Here is a 7,824-nt window from a genome sequence, read left to right as displayed (position 1 = left end):
AGGAAAGATAAAAAAGGTCAATATACTTCAGCATCTGTGACACGGAAAGATTGTATCATTCATATAAGAAAATACAATAGTAAACCTACTTTTTAGTTTTTAAACAGAAAAGAAAACATTGGGATTATAAAAAGCAGTCATTTTTTATAGTAGGCTTGTTTATCTCATCAGTTTATCAGTGAGCCCTGATGATGGCGTAGAGCCAAAACCAGTTGGGACTAGAGAGTGGGCATCCTAAAAGGTTATTTATTAGCACTGTGCGTGCTTAAAGCTGACTGAATTACACTGAGTCCTTGTTGTACAGGACCCACAATGTGAGTTCTGTTTTTATACGATTACCAGATTTTATCTGATAAACTGCTGATTGCTTTTTCTCAAGACACTAAAAAGTGTTTTACTTATAATGGTGACGGTCACCCTGTTCTGTCCGCAGCAAACATCCTATTTTTATTTTTGCTTCAGTAAACCTCCTACACTGTTGATACATGCTTTACATCCAGGGACGGATTTCTGGAAAGGCCACTGCGTTACATGGATATTACAAATGGAAGAGGGGGCTGCATATGGCATTGGAGGGGAACTGCTGCACATGGAAGTGGAGCCCCAACATACTTGGCCTAGGGGTGGAAAAAGTATTAATCTGGCCTTGAGATCATCTAATAACAATTGTCAGGTCTGCTTTCTGTGGCTAATTACACATGCAGGTAGAGGGTATCACTAGGCAGTCTGTTCTTTGTACAGAGCAGTAAAAAGTACTGATTCCATACTTGTAAAAAAATGTTGTTTGAACTTTTAGGCCCTTTACAACATGCACAGTGGGCTGCAAACCAGAATGGAAAGACAATTTATAATCACGTGAATTTACAAAATGATTTGTGTACCTTTAATACATATGCGATTTTTCCTTTTTAACAAAGATGTAATTTTTTAAAAGCGGTTGCGCTAGTATTTCATTAATGGTTGGTTAGTTTGGCAATGTTACTGGCCAATTACAAATTCAGAAAACTGGCAGCCAGTACAGGTCCATTCATAGGCAATATTATGGGAATAAAAGCACAGAGTTTGTATTTCAGTTTTCAAATGAAGTGATATCAGTATTTATTACAGAGCCACTGAATACTGATCACAAATTTGAGTCAAGAGGCAGGACTGTCTCGGATACCAATTAGTACTTTGCAAGATAAACCGATTTTGTAATGAAGCAAATGACAATATTACAAAAGCTAGGGCTAGATCACAGTGCTCAGTTGCGTTGCAGAATAATTCTGCATGTCAACTTACTGCCCATACAATTCTGTGGTCCTGTTCACAGTACTGCATTGTTAGGGCTTGTTCACATTAGGGGCGATTTCGTTTTTTTTTAGCGCTGGTGATAAAGCGATTTTGTAATGTTCGCTTATGTGAGTGTTCTCACATAAGTGATGAGCTTTCTATCCAATCACAAACGCGGCTCCTGCACCATTTTCAGAGCGTTTGTGTTTCAATAGAAAGGATAGGGAAATCGCTAAGCGCTTGAAAAAGCGCTTTGAAAAGCGATTTCCTGAGTGCTTTTGATGAATAAATACTTTTTTATTTATTCATTTCCGGGGCAAAGAGTTCACCTCCTGACTGACATCAGGAAGTGAAAAAAAACCACTACACAAAAGTGCTTAGAAAAGCGATTTTCTAAGCAAAAATCGATCTGAAAGCGATTAGAAAAACGATTTCAATATCGCTCCATAAATCGCTCAGCGCTTGTGATTGCGCTGGCGATTTATAATGTGAACAAGGCCTAATCCTTTAGATTGTAAGTTCGCAAGGGCAGGGCTCTCTTCCCCTTTTGTGTCTTGGAAGCCATTATACATTTTATTCATCATGTTACTTTTATCACTGTCATTACCAATTCTGTATTTTATATTCTGTATTTTGTATTGTTTTTGTATTTTGTCTATAATTATGTATTTTGTATATTGGTGTACATTATTTGTCTATATTATTATGTACCCCATGTTCGTTTCTTACTTTGTACAGTGACACGGAATATGTTGGCGCTTTATAAATCAATAATAATAACTGATCGCATTAATCTAACTCGCTGCATGCACGCTTTGTATTAAAGTCTATGGGGTTTGGGGCAAGTGACAAACAGCCTATTGGGCCAATCAAAGTGCTGGGATCACGTCCATTAAAGCCACTAGACCTGCCGAGGCTCAGGACGGGTTCAGTGGAGCGGCCATTAGTTAGAAGGAGTGAGCGTAAGTTACCAGCACAAGCTAGCTGCACTACCGCAGCATATGCACTGAACTCTTGCTGCTGTCATTAAGCTGCACTGCTTTATGTCCAGTCTCCATTGCAGTTCACAGTCATTATAACAAGTGCAACTGATCACTGTAAACCTAGTCTTATACCTACCCTTATACATCACATGTGAAAAACTCCAGGTTATCTGACTATGGAAAAATTACAGTACACGGGAAATCAGGTACTTTTTATTTAAAATGTACCTGTGAGTCAGCATACCTGTGTTCCTTATTAGTGGTTGCAGTGGTGGTATAGTTTTAAAACATTTGCGATTATGAGAATAAATAAGCAGTGTAACATGAATAGTACTGGTTTATGATACACAATAAAATAAAAGGGGTTTTCTCCAGTGGATCAAAAATCTACTAGTGATGACTCACAAGCAGCTTTCTCTTTCAGCAGTTTAGGTGTGTCAGATGAAGGCAAGATAAACGCACAGTACATGTTGTTAAGGGGTTGGTACAGATTGTGCTCTCCTTCTGGTGTTAATAAAGCTTGCTTTTTGTGTGTGCCGCACCCTCCTCATTATGCTGAGTGATGGCACAGCTCATGCAGGATGATCACTTCTCGTGGAAATTTCCTTCAGTACAGCCACTAGGGAATGAGAGAATTTGTGAGAAAAAGCAAAATTATTTTAAATGTATGCCAAAATTATATTTTAACACTAGGATGGTAAATGAGATACAAAAAGATCTGGTTACATTTTGTATGCAACTTGAAAATGAACAAATCAAATGAAGCCAAGGTTGGAATTTCATTGGTCCAATTTCAAGCCACATACGTTTGCATAAACATTTGCAAAATCCTGCATGAACACAGAATTATTTGCATCTCATTGACAATCCCTTGTAACTGTGTTGTAAACCTGGAATTCATCTTGCTAAGCTGCTGACTGTTTAACCTTTTCCAGACCGCCTATATGAGATCCTACACCGCACTTGTGGCTGTTCTAGCCTGATGCCGCATAGGATCTACGCCGCCCGCCGTTACTGCTCCCCGGCGCGATCATGCGCACCCGAGATGGGAGATTAAGCCGTCATATGACAGCTGACATCTTCCCTCACTGTCCAGACTTGGTACCGTGGTGCCCCAATATACTAAGAGTAGATTGCTGCTGTGAAAGGATAAATCCTTTACATCCAAATAGTCAGAAATGTTTTGCGTAGCACAGCGCAGGTATACTCTTCTTAATAGATGATATTTTTATTTATTCCTCCACCTATATGCACTCAATGTGCAAATAAAGCAAATAAGGTGCTTTCAGTGAAGTATATGATTTCATTTATTTCTGGATTAAAAAGATAAATACAGGCTATACGAGTAGGGCACTTACTTCTGGAGGGTCCCAATCCACTTAGGACCCTCCCTAGGTGATATCGCTTCCCACGCCAGATGGTACTTAAGACCTTCTACTCGAACCTTTCTCCGTGCTGCCCGCTCCTGTCCCAGCCACCTCCCTGCCATTCCCGCGACGATCGGCGCTCCCCACTGCTCTTGCCGGCATCTCTGCTCCCTCTGAGGTCAGACCCAGGTCCCGGCTTAAAGGGACTCCGAGCTCATCTTGAAAATGAAAATTGTACTCACCCGAGGTTTTCTCCAGCCCAGTGCTGGTCGGGAGGTCCCCAGACGGCGTCCTGGCTCCTCTCCTAGTCCCCGCTCCGGAATGGCTGACCAGCGGCAGCCCGGGCGACACTCGGCCGAGTGTCGGGCTTCTTCTTCCGCGTATGACGCGGCTGACGTCACACGCCGGCCGGCGTGAAAGTACTTCGCATGCCCGATTAAAGCACGCATGCGCCGTACTGCCACGCCGGCCGCAGTGATGACGCGAGGTGGCCGGCGTGTGACGTCAACCACGTCATACGCGGAAGAAGAATCCCGACACTCGGCCGAGTGTCGCCCGGGCTGCCGCCGGTCAGCCGTTCCGGAGCAGGGACTAGGAGAGGAGCCAGGACGCCGTCGTGGGACCTCCCGACCAGCACAGGGCTGGAGAAAGCTCCGGGTGAGTACAATTTTCATTTTTAAGATGAGCTCGGAGTCCCTTTAATGACGTCATCAAGCCGCGACCCAGATCTGAGCGGCAGTAGGAGCAGAGATGCAGGCCGGAGCAGAGGGGTCCACTGCGGCTCATCGCTGGAGCCTGGATCGTGAGTGAAGGCTGCTGCACACAGGGGAGACACCTGGCCACAATGGGGACACACAGTCCAGCACGCAGAACTGGGGATCCGGCTGCCTGACCCCCCCCTCTCCCATACAATAACGCGTGGTCCTTAAGGGGGGTTAGGCGGCCGGTCCCCAAATGGTTAAAAAGAAAAAAAATACAGTAGAAAAGTTTAACTTTTGAAATGTATCAATTGGGTCTATGAAACCACATGTAACGGCCAACTCACAGTGCTCAGTTACTTTGCAGAATAATTCTGCATGATAATGCACATATAGTTCTATGGGGCTGCTCACAGTACTGCATTGTGACGGATCACGTTATTCTAACTGGCTGCATGCAGGCTTTGTATTAAAGTCTATGGCCAGTCTCCATTGCAGATCACACTCATTATAACGCGTGCGTTATGCAACTGACCACTGTGAACCCAGCCTTACTTGTTTAACAAAGGTGATGTAAGCTCCAAACTACCCTGCTGGCAGGTACAATTTGAAAAATCAGCACTTCTTTATACATCAAAGTCTTCTTTCAGAGGTATATAATGCCACTGATTGGTCACTGGGCTTGTGAACAGAGGTATGGGTTGGTTACTGTACAATTATCAGCATTATTATTAGCATTATCTGAGTTTATTCTGTATATGCAGTACTAACTCCTCATTCTAAAATAGGCCTCTGTTCTGATGTATATTTCAATTTAAAGCAAATCAGAAGTAAACAAAAAACAAAAAAACAAAAAAAACAACAACATTCACTCTCACCATAAAGTACGTGTCTCAAGTGGGAACCAAATGTATCACAGCAAAACAGAGCACTATCAAATCCATATCCATGGGAAAAAAATGTAAACGCCATTATACAAAAACAAAGCAATCCATGGTCTAAATGTCAAGACAATTACACACAGGTGTAATAAAATGTATAACAATTTTATTCAAGGACGTAAAACAATAAAAACAAATACACTGCCAATGTCATCAGAGGGGAGGTATATAAGTTCATAAATATGCGTACACTAATATAATCAGCTAAGTACAGGTAGGGGCACAAAAATGAATATATCAAAGTAATTTTATCCCTAATCAGCTGCAAAGATTGATCTCCCTGTCTGAGTAACGCTGGGAACAGTAATGTATAGAATGCAGCGATTAGAGAGAAGGATAATGAATAAGTACAAGCCCCCTTACCCAACTATAGCACTGTCCCCCCTTGGTCCAACCAGCAGTGTGGACCTCTTATGTATCACACCCGCTTGAGATCAAGTGGTAACCAAGCCTAATTATTAAAAAAAAACCTGGATGAAATTCTGACCCACAAAGGCAAAAAAGGAGTGGTTTACCTAGCTCGTCCCACTGACTCTGCCCACATTGTCATAGCTCCCAATTGCCCCTCTTTTGGAGGGACAGCTGTCTTTGGAAACTAAATCCCTCTGTCCCTCTGCTTTACTCAATTGTCCCTCATTCAGGACTCATGTACAGATCTATTTACATATATGTATTTTACTACTGAAAAATGTGTTTACAAATTGAAATTTTTCTTATTTTCAACTTTCAATATAAAGGAAAATGAAGCTGGAAAGAAAGGACCAGTGTGGTTTGAATGACAAAAAACATATTTTTCTTATACAATCTTTATGGTGGGTGTGCTGGGGGTCTGATAAGGGGTGTGTCGGGGCATGGTTAGGGGTGTGGTAGGGGCATGGCTTAAAGGGGCACTACGGCTAAATTCTTCTTTATAAGTCCCTTTAACATAAATATTTGTATGTGCAGCATTGTTAATGGCATTTATTGTGGCTGTTCAAAATTTTTTTTTTACTCTGGCACTATCCATTTATTGTCAAGGAGGCACGTCAGAAGATTTACCTTACTGACGCCAAATCAGCATAATCCATTAAATGGTAGGAGGCATCTAACTGTGTTCTGTCTTGCCGTTTTTTCCTCCCCCCTCTGGTTTGCTCAGCGAGGATTATGCCAACTGTAACTGCAGTTACTGAACTACGTGTACAGCTGCAGCCACCGTACAGCGCAGGACGAGATAAAGCAGAACACAGCAATAGCGAGCGTGTCTGCTAGCTGCCGCCGCTGTGTGCGCACTTGAAAAGACTAGAGCTGGTTACCACAGTAACGGACAACAATAGGTGTCCGTTGCTGTGCCAGCTTCAAAGAAAGGGTCCTCAGCAGGCAGCTCTAGTCTTTTCAAGTGCGCACACAGCGGCGGCAGCTAGCAGACACGCTCGCTATTGCTGTGTTCTGCTTTATCTCGTCCTGCGCTGTACGGTGGCTGCAGCTGTACACGTAGCTCAGTAACTGCAGTTACAGTTGGCATAATCCTCGCTGAGCAAACCAGAGGGGGGAGGAAAAAACGGCAAGACAGAACACAGTTAGATGCCTCCTACCACTCAATGGATTATGCTGATTTGGCGTCAGTAAGGTAAATCTTCTGACGTGCCTCCTTAACAATGAATGGATAGTGCCAGAGTAAAAAAAAAAATTTGAACAGCCACAATAAATGCCATTAACAATGCTGCACATACAAATATTTATGTTAAAGGGACTTATAAAGAAGAATTTAGCAATAGTGCCCCTTTAAGTGTCCCTCTTTCTTATCTCTAAAAGTTGGGAGGCATGACATTATGAGAGCGTAATTTTAGACAAGGAGAAATAATCATCTGTAATTACCTTCATTTTTAAAAAAGCAGTACTGTAGTTTCGAGCAATTATTCTACAACCTTTGCTTTGCATATAAACAAGCTAGAGGCAATTGTGTTTTTTTACTGCCTGCAAACCTTCAGGCTTATTTTTAGACAGTACAAAACGTGTAAAAATCTGTTCTTGTTGTCTGTTGTCATAGTTGTAATAGAATGAGGGCATATTTGGCATAGTGTGTATAGGAAAATATGTTTGGTTTGTGCTGGTAATGCTTCCTCACCACACTGTCTATCCAGCAACATGTTAGAAGAAGCAGCAGAATTCCCCGCATTCCAGTCAGCCAGGAAGAGTAACAAGATGTATTATGACTAGCATGTTAATAAACAACTGTTCCAGGAAGTACAACTGAGATGTAAAACGTCGCTTTTTATGCAGCTCTTTCTGCAATTTCTCTCTACTGCATACAGATATGTACGTCCATATTACATTTACATTTGTTCTGTGGAAAAAATTGTAGTGTAGGAACAGGGCCAACACATTTATTAAAATGTACAACTTGAGCATGAAATAGAATAAGACAGAAAAAAGTTGTAAAAAAATAGGACAGAAAAAATTGAATGGGGGCTCGGGCGCATTCTACTTATTGGTACCCAAATTTGGTACGGGGACAGTTAACGTTGGGCGTGCGGGGGGTATTTGAGGTTAAGCATTGGGAAGAGACGGAAAAAGTTAGGCATTG

General features: G+C 42.1%; 1 long non-coding RNA gene across 1 annotated transcript; it reads right to left on the bottom strand.

Moving 5' to 3' along the window:
- Positions 1 to 2,579: 2,579 nt before the first annotated feature.
- Positions 2,580 to 6,448, bottom strand: LOC137544257 (uncharacterized). Its single transcript, XR_011025800.1, has 2 exons — positions 6,300 to 6,448; positions 2,580 to 2,874 (listed from the first exon to the last, which is right to left on the bottom strand). It is a non-coding gene; the product is annotated as an uncharacterized lncRNA (long non-coding RNA).
- Between the last annotated feature and the right edge of the window lie 1,376 nt (positions 6,449 to 7,824).

This window comes from Hyperolius riggenbachi, chromosome 2, assembly GCF_040937935.1.
Source record: "Hyperolius riggenbachi isolate aHypRig1 chromosome 2, aHypRig1.pri, whole genome shotgun sequence".
NCBI lineage: Eukaryota > Metazoa > Chordata > Amphibia > Anura > Hyperoliidae > Hyperolius > Hyperolius riggenbachi.
The sequence above is the reverse complement of the archived record's forward strand: the minus strand, read 5'-3'. Positions and strand labels throughout refer to the sequence as shown.